The sequence below is a fragment of the Larus michahellis genome, chromosome 3 (assembly GCF_964199755.1).
Source record: "Larus michahellis chromosome 3, bLarMic1.1, whole genome shotgun sequence".
Classification (NCBI taxonomy): Eukaryota; Metazoa; Chordata; class Aves; order Charadriiformes; family Laridae; genus Larus; species Larus michahellis.
The window spans coordinates 36,960,708-36,980,410 of record NC_133898.1 but is presented as its reverse complement, the minus strand read 5'-3'; the positions used below and the strand labels follow the sequence as shown (position 1 = coordinate 36,980,410).

Sequence of the window (19,703 nt, the reverse complement as noted above, 5' to 3'; positions counted from 1 at the left end):
TATATATTTGGCAAGCAAATGCCTCATATTCTAGCTGTGTGTGATTTGCCAGCTACTACTATTCATGATCTGCTTAATCACTGTTCACGTTGTGTTCAGATTGTTGGTCATCCTAATCACATGTGATACAGATGCTTCTGCTGATTCTCTGAATGACTAAAACACTTGAAAGCATGGACATTTGAATGCTACACTAGTCAAACACATCTCAGAAAAATTAATGGGAATCCAAATGACCAATGTCACTTAAAGTCACCCAAAGCTTAGCACCTATCAACAGAATTATATCTTCCTCCTGAGTATCAATTTCCAAATGCCTACTGGTAAGCTCATATGTCCTTTTCTTATCTGAGATCAATATGATTTTACTACCTGATGCCCTATCAGCATTGAGCAATATCTATTACTCGATTACAAGATGGTCAAAAAAGAACTGTGTGTTGGCAAGGTAAATATTTTTTTTCTTGTTCCTGGTAAGACTACAGAAATAAAAAAAAAAACATTAATAAAAGAACGCAACAAAAAGAAGTCCCCAAGAGATGTTATAAAATAAATTTATAGCTACAGGAGAGATTGCTTTGAAGCAAAGTGGAAATTATTCTGAGAATCACAATCTGAGATCCCATATTAATTCTTTCCAAACATCTCTCAGATAATGCTTTGTTTAAATGTCAGAAAGGCTCTGAAAATTCAATCAGGAACGGAAGAAAGGGAAGCAAAGGTCCAAAACTGTGTTCTGTTGTTCTCAAATGTTTTTGCACCTATGACTAAAGACTCTGTAAACATGGCATGATCAACTCGGGGCATGAACACAGCCTGGCTTCCCATCTAGAAATACAGTGATTGAAGAAACAGGCTTCTGAAAACAGACCTGATTTTTTGGGGACTAAGATTTGCTGCACAAACGAAGTCTCAAGCTACAATTTTGCCTTTTACCTAAGCCAGCAAGACAAGACATATTTAGGAAAAACAGCTGGCTCCAGACTTCATTTTTGTTCTTTATGTACTTGTCAATATACGGAAAAAAGAGGGAATGATTGTGAGAGCGTGTGAGTCCAACTACAGCACACACTAAACTTGGGAGGCTTTTTATTTAGGTTTTCCTAAAAGATGCTTCATTTCCATAATAGAAGGACTTTTGTGGAAAACTACACTTTTAATGTATGCATTAAGCTCATCACAGTTCCACGAAGAAACAACACATGCTATCAAAAAAACAAAGTTGAAAGCAATTCCTTAAAATGAACATGATTAGACTAACGTAAAATAAGTAAAAAAACCTCTGTAAGTAATAGAAAGAGATAGCACAGCCTAACAAAGACCTCATTCTCAGGTCTTCCTCCAGTGTCTGGGGATGTGGTGGTGTAAGGGCCTGTATATCTGATGGCCTGTGTGTGTAAAGTCTACACCAACTAGTTCTCAGTTTCAGTTTGGTCACTACGTGATCTGTCTGTGATTTAACGCTAACTACAGCAACGTGGGAGTAGCAGGATGTGTCAAATGAGAGGACGAGATCAATGAGCCGTGCTGGAAAGAACCTCAGCAGCTGTTCCTTGGCCTGAGGGCATTATTTATTTTTAAATGTAAATCCTATAGTTGAGATAGGATGTAGCGTAACTTTGATTTTTCCATTCTGTGGTAGGACACTGATGTAGGGTAAAAGTCACCGATGCACAGAAATTCATCATGTCCTATCTCAGCCTTCTTGCAGAAGGATGGATTTCTTCCTTTTCTTGGCACAATCTCAAATGCAGGGAAGTTTCCTGAGCCACAAACCCGCTGGGTCATTGCAGACCTTTGTTATGCTGTTCACAGAATTAAGCAGGTGAAAAATTTGTCAAAGAGGAAAACAAAACACTAAGATGGGCATGAAATGCAGCCATTTGACGTCCAGCACAGAAGAGACAGATCTCAGCCCATCAATTGCACTCTCTCTGGAAAAGACACCATATGAAGATGGACCTGTCACATTTTAGAGGCTCTCTCACATTAATTTCAAAGCTTGTTGCTAGGTTCTACTAAGAACTGAGGGGAGGGGTTATAATTATTAATGAGTGACTCATCTGCTCATTGATGATAAAAAACTCTTTGTGTTCAGTGCTAAGGAAAAATAAATAAACAGCATCCTCATTCCACTCACCGATTCAGGGAGGTGAAAGAAAGATGGAGAAAACAGAAACAAATGCATAAAGGTTTGAATAATTTTTTCCATGTTCACCAAAAGGCTAAAACATGTTAGATGTGACAAATAAAGCACCCCACGGTGGCTCAAGGAGGGATCAGCTACATACAGTGTCGTTAAAGACACGTATCATAAGCCCTTCTTTATCTTAGATTGGCACTCCGGCTCAGCGGCAAGAAGGGTCATACGAATATCTAAAGAGACAGAGACATCTTCTCAGCTGTACCATTGCTGATTCTTCTTTTTCTCTTCCCCCTTGTCCTACGAAAATTTCTCCAGTCTTTCTCGAAACATGACCCTCTTTGTCCTCAGTGCATTTACTCTCATAAATATGCATCGGGCTGCTCCTCAACTCCTCTGCTCTGCTCCTCTGCCAGTAAGGCCAGTTCCCTCCAGTTCACTTGAAACTGCTGTCACCCACCCCTGCATCTGAAAGAAAATGTAATTTACCGAGGCACCTGAAACTTCTCCTCCCATGGGCTGGAGGACCAAGGTAGGTCGCTGGAAGGCTGTGGGCAGGGGAAAGCTCACCCTCTGTCAGACTCCTGGCCACACTGCAATTGAGAAGCCTCACCTTCCCCCTCACCTCAAGAAGATATCACTGTCAAAATGCATCTGGGGAGCTGTGAACAGAAGATGCAGCCGTGGTGATAAGGAAAGGTGACACTGTCCTTGCAAAGTGGGTGTCACCTGAAGCCTTCGTGGCTTGGTGCGCTACTTGGTCATGTGAAACGGGATTAGAAAATATTTACGCACCTCACAGTGGTATTTGTCAAGTAACTACAAGATATTTTGATTATAGGCAGCCTGCAAAAAAACCCTTGATCCTCTCCTCCATGAGAGTTTCTGGGACCTAACACATTTTTCTACTGAACTTTTCCAGAGGAGATAAGTTATCTGACCTGACTACAGGGAGAAAGTGCAGTCAATAATTTGGAGAGCAAGGAATCAATGTTGTACCCTTATTTAAAAACCAATATACAGTAAATATCTGCCAGCAGCAGTGATAACATTCACTTACACTGGAGATAACTCATACAAAATGCCAACCAGCCATCCGTTTAGGAAACCAACAAAATGGTCTCAGTTCAGATAAATTACGTTCTCTCAATACAGTTTGGCCTTTTTCTTTTTTAGTTTAGTACACTTGTTTCACATACAAACCATGCAGAGCTTTCTGAGTATCACATGTATTTACCTAGTCACAGGAATATTCACAAAGGGAAGGAGATCAAATGGCTACTGAAATGATTGGGAAGGTTTTGATTTTTATCTCTGAGGAGACAGACATTTGTTGTTGGCTGCTTTCAAACCAGACAGGGACTGCTGAGCGAGCCATGACAGGCATTTTTTTTCCTCTCTACTTTTCCTTTTGCCATTTGACTGCTCATTGTTTTCACTCTGTACTGAAAGGGCAGATACTTTTTTGTTTTGAGGCTGGTAACAGAGCGATCTGATATAAATTCTGGTACAGTCAGTTTTTCCTTTCTAGAGCACATACAGGTTGCTGCCGTTTCACTGGTATCACAACCCACCCATCCTGCCACTGCAACAGAGGATGTGGCATGTTTAAGACATCCTCTTTTCCTTTCCTGTTCTTAATTTTTATCTTTAGGCTGTGACAGAAAAAAGGATTACTCATTCTGACTGACATGTATGCTGAAGCTTTTCTGAGGACTTTAGACGTGGTGAGAGAATGGCTGAGTACCCTTTGCACCTGGTGCCATTTTGAGCTCCCTTGCTGCTCAGCCTGCCAAAGCAAATTGCAACTCTAAAGGCAGGAGAGGGAAAATTCTGTACTTCCTCACCAGTGTGTGTATTTCCTCCCATATCGCACGTGTCTGATCCCCACAATCCATGTGGCTTGGTCATACTGAGGTCTTCCAAAGTCTGTCCTTCTCACAACTAAGTCAACTCAAACTCTATAGTCTTAACTGGACAATTGCAGCAATTTGTCTCAGTCCTGCACATAAAGACTTATGCTCAGCCCTGACATACGTCCTTCCTTCAGGCTTCAGGGAAAGAGTCACACAGATAATTTTCCGCACCAGTGCCCACACACGTGTTTTCCAGGGATTTTCAGTGCAACATTAGCTCTATTAAAATAGACAAGGTCTTTTCAGCCATCATGTACTTTCTGTTGATTTTATCCTTAATCCAGCTTTCTGTTCTTCTCAGAACCTATGCTGGTATGCACTGGGATGTACCAGCCTTACCTGTCACCTTCTGACCAACCAGGGTTCGGGACCCTGGATTTACTGCTATTCCAGGGCCCTCTCCTTATCTCACCTCTTTCCATAATGCCCCAGTGATAGCAGATCTGATGGAGGATTAGGGACCTGTTCCTTCCTGAGGTGCGATTAGCAGAAGCCTCCTAAATGCTGCATTGTACCGCTCGTACTGTGACTACAGCCATCCTCTCATGTCTATTCTTATTTACCTGGCACATCCTCTCAGCACATAAGTTTTCCACAGCTGGAAGAATGATTTCAAAACCAGACACTCAGAGGCCTTAATACCTCACAGCACTTGTTGGTGAGATGCTTCTGGAATAATCCCACTTGGCCAAGCAAATTGACTTCCAGGTAGGGCTTGGCAAGCAAAAATTTTCTGGTCCCATGAATCGGAATGAAAGTGCCTTGAATGAAATTTCCTTGGCCCAAACTGAGACAGAAAGTGTGCAAGCCTTCTAATGAGCTAGAAATATTTAGTTACAGTTCAACTGACAGATTTGCCTGTCATTTAGCAAAATGGGATCTGAGCACGGCCCCTTGTATCATCAAATTTCATCTGAATTATTTTCAGTTTTCTTACAAAATGCATGAACTGGAAAGAAATAATAAAATTTATCGTCCAGAAAAATGTAAGATGGGGTGTTCTGGCAATTTTCTTCCTTCGTTTTTTTCAGTGGAAATTCATAAAACTGACCATTTCCCAATCATGTTTCGTTCTGATAAATCTATATTTTCCTGAGAAAAACAAGAACATTTATCACTGAAAAAATCCCACTCAACTCTGCCTCCTATGTAGGTCAATAGGAATTCTGCGTAGGACCAAATCCTGACAGCACATCTCTTCCTTTTCTCCCATGTTTTGAAATCAGCATTTTTTTTACTGAAAAGATGTTTTCTGACTTTTGCTGCTGCTGCTCATTTCGTATGCTGAAGTTGGCATCTTGGATTTGTCAAAAATGTTTTCCCATGAAGATGAGGGTGTCATCAGAGACCCGGATCATGGGCAGGACAGAGCAAATGACAGGAAAAGAGAGAAATTGGAAACACTGTCATGCAAATATTCTGAAGTATGGAGACAACCACTGCTCTTAGGGAAGCAGAAATACTTCTAAACTAAATGCCCCTCTCCCAGTTTTCCATGCGGCATCACTGTGGGCCTTTTAATGACATGTTTACATCTGTTAATTTCATGCCAAGGTTTGGCAGTCACCCAAGCAGAAGGTAATTTGGGTTCCTAGAAGCAGAAGCACCGCTTACACGTTTCCCTCCCTCCTGTGCATCCTGGGTGGACGTGGGCTGGGCAGAGAGTGACAGCTGGCCCTTCGCTGAAGTGCTGCATCACACCGGGTGATTTGCGGGATTTGTTATTATTCCAGTGCACTCGAATTGAAACTTTGTCTTTAGTCACAAGTTTAAGTTGATGACTGGAAGCTGTTGAGCACTCTGCGAGCACATGCGGCCTGTGGTCGCTGATAGAGTAAATCCCAGCTTCCTGGTGAGATCCTTAGTCACAATAATCGAAGCCTACATGGTTAAGGCAAAGAGCAAACATAAGGGATAGAGCGATGGCTCATTTGGTGTTGGGCAATGGATTCCACAGTCATCAGGACTGACTCGAAGGAGCCATGGATGTCTTCCTTCTGCCTTTCGTAAGCAGTGTTACTGCTTTTCAGCCCAGCACCCAGAGGACAGTTACTCTCTACACAAAAACAAGCACATGACAACACACTACAAGACCAAAGAAAGTAAGGCTGAGCACTCAGGTCAGAAAGAAGACTAAGCACACACTTGGAACCAACTACCCTTTATATCTCACAGGTAATCTTTTTAGGTCAAGGCTGAAATGCAACAGCAATGCAAAAAGGGGTTAGGGGTTGAACAGGCACTGCCATCACCCCCTCCCTCCCCTCTCTGCGGGTGGATAGCCAATGCAGCCTCGAGGGTTTTATCAGTCTGCAACCCCTCGCCGGGGAGTAGGATTCACTCTAAGTCACCTGAAGTATATTCCCACCTACTTCCAGTTAAACCTTGATAATTTTGAATCAGCTTCCCGTTTTGCCTTTTTTTGACCACAAGGACAAAAAAAATAATAAAAAAAAGGGGATCAGATGGGTCTAAGATCATTACATTGCAAGGTTCAGTCAGTGGCCAGAATCCTCTGCAAAGACAGGGAGCAGGAGCACTTTGACAGGGATTGCCAGGGAACTGTGAGCTCGGGTCCACCTGAGCAGCAGGCAGAGCAGAGGCTGCAGGGCAAGGCTACACGTCCCATTTGTACTTCCCATTGGGAAAAATCATCAGTTATGATCTAAACGTAAATTTAAACAAAAAGCGCTAATGCTGTGAAGAGTGGTGCAGGGCAGAGAGAGAGCAGCAGCAAGCGGTGGCTCTGAGGATGGGTCACATTTCTCACCCAGCGCAGTGCACCCAGGGGTGCCCGCTTGCCTGCCTGCCAGTGCCCCACACGGCCAGATACCGGGGAGCACCAGGCCCAGAGTCACCCAAGAGAAAACAGAGCTGTGCTGGGGAGAGCAGGGCAGATGCCGTCTCTGATTTCGAGAGGCAATACAGATCTTTGCTGGGATTCACAGGTTAAAACGGCTCGGTTGAGCGTAATCACTTTTTTCTTCCTGCCTCCTAGCATTGTTGTTTATTTTTTATTGCGTCCCCTCGCTCCCTGAGAATTAGTAGCGGTTTCAGGGAAGATCTGAAGCTCTGCTTTGCGCTGCTGCGACAAGGCAGCTATGAGCAGGGTGCGCACAAAAAGCACTCTGTTGTGCTCAAGTGGCGATCTGTAGGCAATGCAAACCAACCACCAACCCAGCGCAAGCTGTAAACAAGGAAACTGTAACCAGCCTGAAACATGGCAAGAGTAAAAGTTAATTATCTGTCTCTCTTCCTTCTCACCACCAGCTCAAATTTCCCTTAGTACAGCCTCCGTATACAGCAAGGTCCAACAGAAAATTAATGCCCTGCGTGGCAATGTTTCCTCTTTCCCGAGGAACAGAAAATACCAGCAACAACTGTGTTGCGTCTGCTGGATTTATCCACGGTGAACGTTGTAATAAAGTTAAAAGGTGTCAATTTAATTAACTGTGACTTTATAAAATTAAAGTGATGCTTACTGTTTGCCTGTCTCTTCTTGTCAGAAGAGTTATTCTGCTCTATTAATCCAAAAGATGCAGTAGATAAAATAAATCCTACTCTTAGTATCTCCAAGACACTGCCCCAAAAAGACTAGATCAGCCCTGGCAAAAAATGATTCTTGCTTTAAATCAATGCTATTTGTCTCTCCTGGGTAGGAAGGAGTTGCCCAGTTTAAGAACATTTCCTTACATACATTACCACAACTGACCACTTTATGTTTCCAGTTTACTAATCTATCATACTGGGACTTGTTGACTTCATCACCGATTTCTGCTCTCCCCTTTCGTTTCTTACTTGGTTTTTCAGTCATGCACTTGCTTTGTGATGCAAAAGTGTGCACAGGTCCATGCAAGTCAGGGAGAGACTCAGTTTCCATTTTGCTACATCTTGTCTTGTGCTGCCATTTAGATGCTTCCCCCCACCCAAATTCTCAGTATGCTCACTCTTGCTGAGAGCATGTATGTCTGATGACGTCAGGCAGACATGACATAGCATACACCTGCTTGTGGACCCCATCCCCCGCATGCCCACCTTGCCAATTTTGGATGTCCATCATCAGTGGCATCACCTTACCAAGAACACCAACCTCTGCGAAAGCACACACTAAAGTGGGTGCCCACTGCCCCTCCACACCCCTCACTCCCTTCTCCAGCTGTTCCTATGCCTTCCATTTCTTCACATGACATTTGCCAAGGTCCCCAACTCTTTTACTGTGTGGTTTTATGTACAGCAGAGTTGATCTGTCCAGCAAAGTTCTTCCGTAGCTTTGCAGGATTTACTAATTCCTCCAGAAAGCTGAAATCACTTTCACAGCTTTACTCTATTGCTCAGCTTTTGCTGTATTAGAAACCAAATCATTAGCCTTTCTTTCAAACCTCCTCACATCGCTGTTTCAAAACTGCCGTGAAAAAAATCCCTATTGATGCTTAAAAAAATAAATATTCTTTTTGAACTGCCTTTTCATGCTGAGAGAAGCAGAAATCAAACTGAGATTGATTTCTCTACATGAACAATCTTATCTAGGCTAATATGAAAAGGAAGATAAAGTTATATATTTCTCCGATGCTTTTAAAATGCACAACAGATTTCTTTTGCCATCAGAGATAACTGTGTATAGATGTTTTGTGTACATATCTATATATAGTTTATGTTATAGCTATATACTTTATATATACATATGAAAGAAAACCTTGCACTTACCTTTGAGAAGTAACATTTATCCCAGGTTCGGTAAAACAGTCTCAGACAGGCACTTAGACCTTCTTTCTATGCCATGCATCCTTTTCCCAAAGAAGATATAATCAGAAAAATCCTGGTTGATCTCTGGCAAACCAAAATGAAGACTAGATTGTTTGCCAGATGCAGCCTGATTCAGTAAAGTCCAAGTGTGTGAATCCCTGAGACTCCTTTTTCAGTAATATCCAAAGCACAAAAAAAAAGAAGGGGGGAAAAAAAAAAGAAAAAAAGAAAGAACAAAAAAAAAGTGAATAACTTGTTCTTTTCTTGTTTGGTTTAAAAAACCCAGTCTTGGAGGACTAAGCAGCCTGCAGGCTTTTCAAGCATTCTGATCCTAGAGCATCCCAAGGTAACACATGCATTTTGGTACTGCGAGTCTTCAAGTTCATACTAGCAAGCCCAGCTTCTCTGTATGTGCGTGTGTGTTGGGGAGGGGGGTAGAGTTGTATCGCGGGGGGGAAGAGAGACAGGGAGATACACACACGCAGTCACGCAGAGATGGAAAAAGGAAAAACAGCAAACTGGAGTGATCTCACAAAGTGCTCTAGATGGCAGAGCCTGCACGGTTTGTAAGACAAGCGATGTGCACACACCAAAAAAAGAAAAAAAAAAAAAGAAAAAGAGAAACAAAAAAAAGAGAGAGAGAGGAAAAACCCGAGAGAACTAGCAGGCAGCTTCAGGAATTTCTTCTTACCTCTTCCGACGATGCAACATACAGCAAGTGCTTTGTGCTGCATAGGAATCCGTGCAGGAACGACTCAGTCAGACCCCTCACTTCTGAAATAAACAAATATCTAGCACAGGAAAGGGAAAAAAATCAGAAACCAGGGGGAAAAAAAAGGTACAAAAAGAAGCTATTAAACAAGTAAGAGTGTTAGGGAGGAGGCTTGAGTGGGTGGGAGGCGAATAGTTGGTACGGAAAGAAGCATCCAAACTCCCGTTCCTAATACAGATTGGCTCTGTAATTATGTGGCAAAGCACTGCCTTCTAAGCCATTGCGTAATAATAGAAACCTAAGCTGTGTAGACACAGCCTGACATGCTAAATCCTCAGGAGCTACACTCAATGTTTGTCAGTGGGAAGCGTGTCGGTCCTCTGAGGGCGGGGGAAGCTGAGGAAAAAGGGAAGGGGCAGAGAAATTTTACTGCAAAATGCACAAGCTGCAGCTGCAAAGAGCTCTCAGGTGGTGCCAATGCTTGAAATGTTATAGTGGAAGTTGTATATATCTGTATCTATATAGGGAGAGATAGATAAATACAGTAACGCTGTCAACTCCATTCATGCTATTCAATACTAGAAGAATTTTCCCTTGCTGTATTTTAGTAACTTAAACGACAAAGAGAAGAGCATGTACAAAGGTTTTCTGGTGGCGAGAAGTAGTTCTCCCTTTGTACTGAACGGTATTGGAATAGCTAAATAAAACCTGAATTAAGGTAAAAGAATGCAGGAGGGTAGAACAGCCTTTCACATTTACCAGCAGGTTCCTCTCTCCAGCCCTCCAGATGCAGAGACATACATTTTCTTCTACCTCCCTTGGTTGAAGAGGCTCCTAGACAGTGCCAGGGAAAAGAGGAGCACTGACTACATAAGAGTAGGCAAACACCCAACTCATTCAAACTACCACACACCAGTATCAAGACACCAACAGACAGAACAATTTGTAATGCACATGGAAGGAATAAAAAACTAAGAAAGAAGTATAATTTTGCAGTGGAAATTTACCTGGAAATTGTGGCCCTGGCTGACACTTATGGTCCATCTAGTCCAGCATCTTGCCCCTGGACAACATCAGTACTACACACCTCTGAGGAATCTGAATGAGTTTGTGCAGCCAGGGCTAGACAGACAGAGCTAACCTGTTCATGGGCAAAGCTTCTCCTTAATCCCTGTTCTTTAAAGATTAGTTAATGCACTGAAGCATGAGCAGGGGAACAGCCTGCCTCTGCACATCCAGATTAAACGTGTAAGGTCTGATTCTGAGGTCCTTTGTAGTTGGCATAAAGTACACCTCTTTTTAGGCACCCTAGATCTAAAGAGTAAAATCTTCTGATGCTTTGTAAACATCCCAGTGTGAAAAAAGGGTGAGAGTTCAGAATGAACTGTAGTATTTCAGTCTAGAGAGTGAAAAGTATATTTTCATAGCCTTGTCTAGCCTAGTTACTCTCCTCATTTACTCCTTACACTTGGTGGAAACATCAGATATATTTCAAGAGGCCATCCAGTGCAGGTAGGAGAACCGGGTCACTTAGCTAATATGTAGGTATCAAATTTGGCCTCTAGAAAGTCAAATGAGACTGAAGTGAAAACTTTGAAGATATTTTTGAGAATGACTGCATAGAGCGACACATACATTTTTTTGAGGGGCTCATGAAAAACATTCTGCTGCAAACTTCAGATCCCTTACTGTTACCAGTCTCGATCCTTTGACTTAACGCCTGCTGCGTTCCGGGGTGACTGTCTATACCCCTAAGGTGAAGACGGCAGATGTCACACATAACGGAGGGACACTGTGGTAGGACAGAGGAAGAAGGACTGTGGACAGGGCAATGGCCTATTTTGCAGTATATCCAGCTTTCCCTGGCTTTGTGTGGAAACAGTGCTGAAGGGCTCTTCTTGGGAGGAAGGTCACGAGTTACAATGGTCAGTAACCTTACTGGGCACTGAAATAAATGGCCTAGCCAAAGAAAGAGTCAAGCTGGTAACTGCCAAACTAGGCATTAAGAATCTTGAAAAATTACTTCATTTACTAGATGACTAAAACATGAATTTAGGAAGCTAACTTTAAACACAGCTCCTGGGAATCCTGGGCCGAGCATGTTGGCTAGAAAATCAAATCGAAGCTCTAATCATGTCAGTGCCTTATGAAATAAATGTCAGTGCATTGCAGACAGGGAAGACATCTCTTAACGACATCAGGAATTAATAATAGACTCTGGGACTAGTGTTTCAGAGTCTGTTTGAAAGCAAAGTATTGCTTGCAATGGCAGAAATCAATGAACTCCATCAATGCACTCCAAAAATCTTCCAAAAATCTTTCACCAGCTACAGTTGTGACAGTGTTGATTCCCAAGGAAAAATCAATGATACAACCCTGGTAAAAAGTGACCCAAAAAAAGGACTTTCATGTGCCTGTGGTGTGGTGAGTTCCCATTGTGCTAGGCTAGTGTGCTTTCTAGCTTTCCTTGATGTATTTTAGACTTAAATCAGAGTTCTCTGGCATTCACCCCATAGCTTCTTCTCTCCACTAACCATCCTTGATATATATTGCTTCTCTTCCAAGTAAGAAGCTTCACTGTGCATCAACCTCTTTCTTTTTTGGTCATTCTAGCAGGAAGAGAGATACTATTTCCATTCCTCTCTTTTCCTCACACCTTCCTTCTCTCCAATCCTGCCTTAGTTCACATTTCAACATCCAGGGAAATCCCATCACAACTCAAAGGAGAAATCTTGCTCTGCCTAGGTAGTCATCACCTCACAGGCCCACAGCGCTCACCCTTGGAAAGGGCTGTCAAGGTTCAATGTCCTCTTCCTGACTTAGATCTAGAAAATACATGAAAGACCATGACTATAAATTACTAACTCCATGCTCACCGGACCTTTAAAACTGCTGCATAGCTGAGCAGCTGAATCTTTCAGCAATGCAGCAATTCCTGTGCCCGAACACAGTGCATAATTTCTATATGAAGAGATCTTATAAAGCCCTTACAACCACATTCATGCAAGTTCCATTGTACAGTGGCAATCACCCAAAAGACTTAGCCTGGCACAGAAGTTTTCTAACGGGGATGCTCTCCTTTGACATACAGTACAAGGCATAATGCCCAAACCCAAGAAAAGTTTGAACTAGGATAGCAGAGCAAGACAAAAATAAAATTGAGATGCTTTTGCAACCTCCAGGACAACTTTACCTGCCACAAACAGAATTCTCCTTTCTAAGTCCCACAGACAACATACTGAAGCCTTTGACCATCTGATTGATAATACAATTTAGCATATATGTGTAGACATTGGCAATTCCCATTTCCAGTGCCCAACCCCTTCCAAAAAGGAGGAGTCAGCACTGGTCCACATGACTGTTTAATCAATGGCTGCCAATCAATTACCCTGATTGAAGGACGGTCTAAAAAACATTTGATCTGTGGCCCTACTGATAAAAGTTGCATCGACCAGCTTTCAAACATTGAAGATTTGGTGAAAAATTGTATATTTCTTGGGTGCTGTTCAGCTCAGGTCTTTACAAATCATTGAACGGCTGTTTACACATGTATATGCCAGTACAAAATATCCTTCTCACATCCTCCACCCACACATCCCCCTGCTTTTAAAAGCAGCTCCAGCCAACAGACAAAATGAATATGCTTTCTTTCCATTTTCTGCATCTTATCATGGGGAAGTCCTAGTCTTGAATTTCTAGACTCAGAGATCCAGCAGAGAACAGGTGCTGTTTCACAGTTCAGTGGAAGAAAAAGGATTCTTGAGGCTATTGATAAGACAAAGGTTGCATAGGAGCTCCATTTTGCAATGTACTGTTATAGAAAGCATAGGCCGATATCGCATAGGAAGTATGAAGATGAACTTCTTTAAAATACTTCAACAACTCCACAACAATCTTTCATTGTCCATTTTGTAGCTAAATGCAGAAGGGTTTCCAAATACCAGGAAGCAGTTGTTTCAGGTCATAGAATCAATTGCACATTCATAATCTACTGCATTCTAAGCATTCATCCCAGCTGGAATACCCAGGATACTTACGCTATCCTTATGAGGATCCACTGTAACTTTGTAGGTGCTCTGAAAGAAGGTCAGCATAATATTTTTATCACAGGGTTATTATTCTTTCCAGGTTCTCCCTTTACAAGCAGGGGAATCCTTGTACTTCTGTTTTGCATAATCACGTGCCCATCTCAGTGAGTGAAATTTAATGCCCTTTGATTGATAGGTTAAGACCCTAAGGGATCATTATGACCGTCTCATTTGACCTTCTGCATAACCTCAGTTATAGAATTCCTCTCTGTGGTTCCTGCATCTATCTTCATACTATTGGCTGATACAGAAAATATCTTTTATAAAGACAGTCTCTTGATATAAAAATTCAAATAATGGAGTGTTCATTCCCCACTCTTTTTATAAGCCTGTCCAAGCTTTAATTGCTGTCATTGTGAAAAAAAAAAGTCCACACCTCATTTTGTTAGTCAGAAGATTCTGGTAAGTTATCAAAAGCCTAAAGTGATAATTATGAATTATAGCTGGGTACCTCCTGATCAGAAAACTCAAAATGAGGAATAGCAGAAGTTTCTCCCAGATAAGTGGATTTGTTCCACTGGGGGCTAAGGAGTGCTTTTTGAGACGAGTGCAATCTATTTACTCAACAAACAAACAAACAAACTTCTTGTTTAATGGCCATCTGTTTCAGCACAGCGTTCATCAGAATAAAGACACTGACTTGGCAATGCTTTCCCAATTCTTGTAATTTGATGGAAAGTATAGCATTAGCTTCCACGGTACACCTGGAGGCAGCAGTACTCTGCTGCCTGCCCATCAGGAAGCAGGACCTCATCCTGGTGGGTTTGCAACCTCTGGCTTTGATGCTGTACACAGAACTCTCCCAGCCACCACCAAAATCCGGTGGGGCAGCAGATGCTCCGCATGCAGTCAGTGCATTAAAGGCATGGCACAAGAGGAGTGTGGATAAGAGTCTTCATTTTATATTTTGACCCTTGCCACGTAGAATAATGGATACTAACATTTTTGACTACTGGAAGGGGATACTTGGACTTGTCATGCAGCAAGACGTCCCTTGTTTGGTGAGGATGCTGTTAGGCTGCGATCCTCTGTAGCACTTCCACAGGCAGCAGGAGCAATGTAAGGCAGGCCAAGCTCCCGGCTGCCCTGGCTGGGGCTCGCTCCAGCCACTTCTCTACCAGTCCCACATTTGCACCAGCTGAATCATTTGTCTGGATGGACTGTTCATGCATGATACAAACCTTGGTTTGCTTTCTAATTGTTACTTTAAAAACTATTTGGAGGGGGAGAATGTTGTTTAAGGATTTTTTAACCTCTAAGGAGAGAGGAATCATGAGAGATTGCGGACAGGTAACCCTTAGACAGGATTTGTCAGCCAGGGATAATGTGAAACCAATCTTACGCTAATCATATGAGAAGACAGGTACTGAAGCATACAATGGATGAGAACCCATATCTAGGACAAGGTCAGCCGCTTAAACTGTTTACAAACCACCCTGATGCTTTTTGTATGTCTCAGTCATGGAAAGGAGTTGTTGCAATTTTGCATCTAAATGAATAAAAGTACAAGGGGGAGGTGAGAATCTTTTGGCCAGACCCTTGTTTTGTGTCAAAACTACAGCCATCACCATAAATAAAGTCAGTATTTGCTAACAGTTGCCACATAATAGCATGAAGGTGGCAAATGAATGAATCCATCAATAATCTCAATAATCTGCATTGTAAATTATGGGAAGAAAGGACCATTCTGCCCAGTCACAAAGCACTTAGTTTCTGTGGTCACAATTATCGACAACCTATTAGACTTGCCAAGGATGGGGGCAGGCACTTAATAGGAAGCATCTGAGACCTCTGAAAGGAGTTAAGATTTTATCACAGGGCTTGCAGTACACAGAGCAAAAGAAACAATACAAGGTGATATTTTTCTTAGTGAGGCTTAAGCATGGTGCAAAAAGTGGGTTTTGTCTTCCTAAAACAAATTTTACATGACTTCAACAAACTCTTTCAGGTGGAAAAGAAGGAAAGCAGCAATAATCCACGTAGAAAACCCACAAACTAGGCAGCATGAACTTGGGATCCGACTTGGAACCTGAGGGATACAGTAAAGTTTGATGCAGAAGGGAATGGGAAACAGAAAGGGGTGTGAAGGCCTCAGAGACCATGCCACCCCCTAGGAAGCAGCGTATAACCTCTGCCTGCTGCGCTGGGCCACAGCTTAGTGTGAAGATGGGCTCCCTGCTCCTTCTTCCTGAGCCTCACACCAATAAAGTGGGACCATGTAGGAAGGAGGACTCAACAGTTCCCTCCTGGCTCTCACCTGAGACCTTGGAAGCCTCTGCAGGGTGTGCAAAAGGGAGGTTCCTGCTCCCATTCATAACCCAGTTGGGCACACACAAAGAAAGGAGGAGGAGGAAATTTTGAGCTGCTGCACAGAGTGGCAGTGTCAGGATAGCAAGTGATTTGCATTCCTCTCTCAGCCTCTGTACCTATTTGATTCCATCCGAGGAAAAGAACGAAGGAGAAAAATTAGTCCATATCTTCTTACCTACTTACTCCGTATCTTCTTACCTATTTACTTCTTAATGTTAAGAGAAATCAAAGATAAAACGGCAGCTGTCTTAAAAACATTAGTGAATGTAAGACCTCTAAGTCAAAGTACCTAAATTTAAGCTGCGATCAGAAAGACACAGCAAGAATATACTTGGCTGTGACGAGCAACAGGGGGGACAGAGTAATTTCTGAAGTTCTGGGTTATCTCAAGCATGGTATGAAGATAGGTTAGCGTCTTATGAATGACCCCAGTGTAGAATATTTTGAGATGGTTTTTACTGTCCTCTGTGCTCTCAGCTTCCAAAGGGAAGTGGGACCTGTAGTTCTTCAGTGGGCAGGGGTGTTCAGCGCATCTCAACATCTCTTAGCTCTGCTGTTATTCTGCTTGGAGACACTGGAGATGACAGAGCATGTAAGCAATAAGCATACATGGAGGAAAACATTTCTCATGTATTAAAAACTTGAGCAACTATTACAAGGCATGTGTGATCCAGCTCGATATTGTAGCACCTAATGTAAAAACTTTGGGAATTTAATTTTTACAGTAAGTTTGCTCTGTAGAGGTTGGACAATCTTTGCATGAGCTGCTGCTTCTCTTCCGCAGCCACCTCAGCCTCTCAAGTTCACAGAGACAACACGGGGAAGACAGTCTGTACTTCCTAGAGCATCAGAGTGAGTAAGGCTGATTGCATTCCTGTATTTCCCTATAAAGTGTTAAATATTCATAGCTATGTCAAATTAAATCAGCTTCTTGTGCTGCTGTTCTTTTCAGCTCATCGGGTCCTCCTCAGATGATACCTGTCCTGCTACTATGTGATCTACCTCCGGAGACTTCACCTTTATCTAATGTTGTTCAATACGAGCTCGGTTTCAGATCAGAATAAAGGGAAAATACAATTTTCAGAAGGACTTGGTTACTGATCAACTGCTGTGCCTTTATCACAGTTGTATTATGGGAGAGATGGAAAACGCCTTTGTGGTTACAGGCATAAGAAAGACATACAATAAGGCTTGGGAGTTGGTACACTACAGAGCAAATAAATACTCTCTAGAAGTTAAAAGGAAATTATTCTGAAAGAGCTACAGAGATCTCTTAAGAAACCAGGCACATAAATGTACAAACTAGAATGAGCAATTCTTGCTTCTTTTTGACAGCTGCCCCTTTTTCTGTACATAGGATTGAACATGAGACACCAGAGCAGAAGCCTGAAATATTTTCACGTTTCTCTTGCACCTGGAAATCATTGTCTCTGTAATTGGGCATAAAATGGGATATTTAGAACATATTGACAACTACTGTAGAGCTGGATCAAAAACCGTGGAAAGAATAATTGTTTTCACAAGAATTAGGCAGATGAAAATACTAAAGGTAGAGGATATTGGGAGAGCAGGTATAGCTGGGCAGTATAGGATGAAATTTAGTCATGTGAAAAAGCCTTGGTCAGTGTAAGAAAAGGTGAAATTGTACAAAGTGTACATACATACACAGAGATGCACACAAAGGCTGTGATAGCTGGAGAGCTGCCTCCGAGACTTTGGGGTCCTTCAAAGGCTACAATACTCCACAGGTGACCGACTACATTCAAAACGGAGCCTTCCACGTGTACAGGCATTATAAACTTGATAGGATGTCGGACAGATGAATTAATGTGTGCCGACGAGAGAATTGGGCCCGTTGATCATCGGTTTGGTCCGAGTGGTCTCCCTGGCAGCGGACAGCCTGCAGAGCTGTGGGATCGCTGATGACCCAAGACCCCACTGGGAGCCTACTCCAGCCATCCCTGGACTGCCCATTAAATTAATGGATGCTGGATCGGGCCTCTAGTTAAGAGCACTTCACACAGAGCATATCTTTATCACTGCACTTTGTACTGCTTTAACTTAAACGGGTGTTGCTTTTCCTGCCTAGGAGCTGGCTACAGAAGCACTTACACCTGCTGCAAACAGATGCCATCAAGCTGACACCATCCTGCTTTACAAAGGGAGGAAGGTGAGGGCTGAATGCACTCCAAAGCGTCCCTGTCTCTAGATCTCACATCTGCACACACGCCGTAGAAGTGTAGGAGGACGTGTTGTTGCAGGAAGGCGAGGGTACAAATGCCCCAATGTGTTTACTCCTTCCATGCTGCTGAACAGCTTTGCAACCCACTGTAAGGGTTTAATTCCTGGTTTTCAGTAGAGGAAAAGGGCGAAAGAGAGGTACCATCAGGTCTCCCAGGGTTCCTGGGAAAAGAAAGGGAATCTGCCTGTCATAGCAGAATGAACATTAAAAAAAAAAATAAAAGGGGGAGTGATAGAGCCAAACTAACTAAATACGGAAAGAGATCAGGGACCAAGGGTATATGGGCGAAACAGGAAAGTGGAGCATGAATAAGAACATCACAGGGGGTTTTGACACTTACACGTACGTAAGAACAGAGAATTTGAGTGCAGAGAGGGGAGTCTAGAGCAGAGGAGAAAACAAAGGTAAGAAATGAAGATGTGGGAACTCAAAAAGGGAATTGGTGAGGGAGCCAAAAGGGGCAGAATGCATTCATGGTCATCTTCACAGAATCACATCTTCTCCCTTTCTGTTCTGGGTAGCAACTTAAATATGGACTGGTGGCTTTAGCATCACCAGGCAAAACAAACTATTTTGTGGGGCATCAGTGAGGTGTGCAGTATTTTTGAATGCTTTCCCACTATCTTGTACCAGTGTATTAACATGAGTGCCTTGAACCTGAGGTGGGTGCTTCTAAACCAATAAACATAACAAGAACTCCCTGCTTCACAGCAGATAACTAGAGATAATCTCTGCAATTGTAAAAGCTGTGCAACTGAAATGTTAATTTCTTTCATGCCAAAGGTTTCAAAACAAACAGTCACTTTAGTTAGAAGACTGTATTTTATAGAATCCAGAACAATTTCCCTTACAAAAATAATAAAAGCGAAATCCTTCCCTTGGTAATAAAACCATAATGTTTCCTGAATGTCTGATGAGAATGCATTTTGGGAAGCCTGATGTGCAAATCAAACACCAAATTATTTCTGTTTTCACGTGATGTGTGTAAGTGCTTTTCTCTTATGTATGCAGGCAGAAGAGAGGGGGCATTTATCTATATGTTTCAATTTTGGCAGTGGGTTCCTTTTGATCAAACATGCCATTGCTTAGAGAGAGCACAGAAGAGCAAAAACAGAGGCAGACATTAGGGAGCGGAGAGACAGCGCTCAGCGCAGGGAACCAGGGTGCAGCCCTCCCCTCCCCGCCCCAGCGCTTGTGCGGGGGCTCGGTGGTGGCTCCAGGACCACTTAGCATCACAGCGGACAGTCAGTGCACGGTCTGACACTGAAAAGCAGCTGTGTCACTCTCGAGAAACCTCTTCTGGCTGGGAACATGGTCTGCTCATTTACACAAGGACCACGGCTCAGCCACAGATGGCACCCAAAAAGGCATCAGCCAGGGAACAGACAGTGAGAGCTACACCACGAGTTGGCATAAAATATGGTCACGGAACATGAAATTCGCTCTCAGTTTTACGTGATTAAGACTTCCACTCAATTCTTGTACTAACCAGTCACTCATAATTGGAAATTCAGTCGTTGGTGCAGGGGTTTACCCTTATGGATCCACT

General features: G+C 42.7%; 1 protein-coding gene across 6 annotated transcripts in view; it reads right to left on the bottom strand.

The window, feature by feature from the left end:
• LRFN2 (leucine rich repeat and fibronectin type III domain containing 2) overlaps nucleotides 1–19,703 on the bottom strand; it is a 223,089-nt gene that overhangs the window by 150,039 nt on the left and 53,347 nt on the right. For 3 of the 6 annotated variants that reach the window (XM_074579688.1, XM_074579693.1, XM_074579694.1), the window contains exon 1: nucleotides 8,764–9,807. The gene's annotated coding sequence lies outside the window, so the exon portion shown is untranslated. Of the gene's footprint in view, nucleotides 1–8,763; nucleotides 9,871–19,703 lie in introns of those variants that run through there. The other 3 variants (XM_074579690.1, XM_074579689.1, XM_074579691.1) reach the window with 3 other exon arrangements.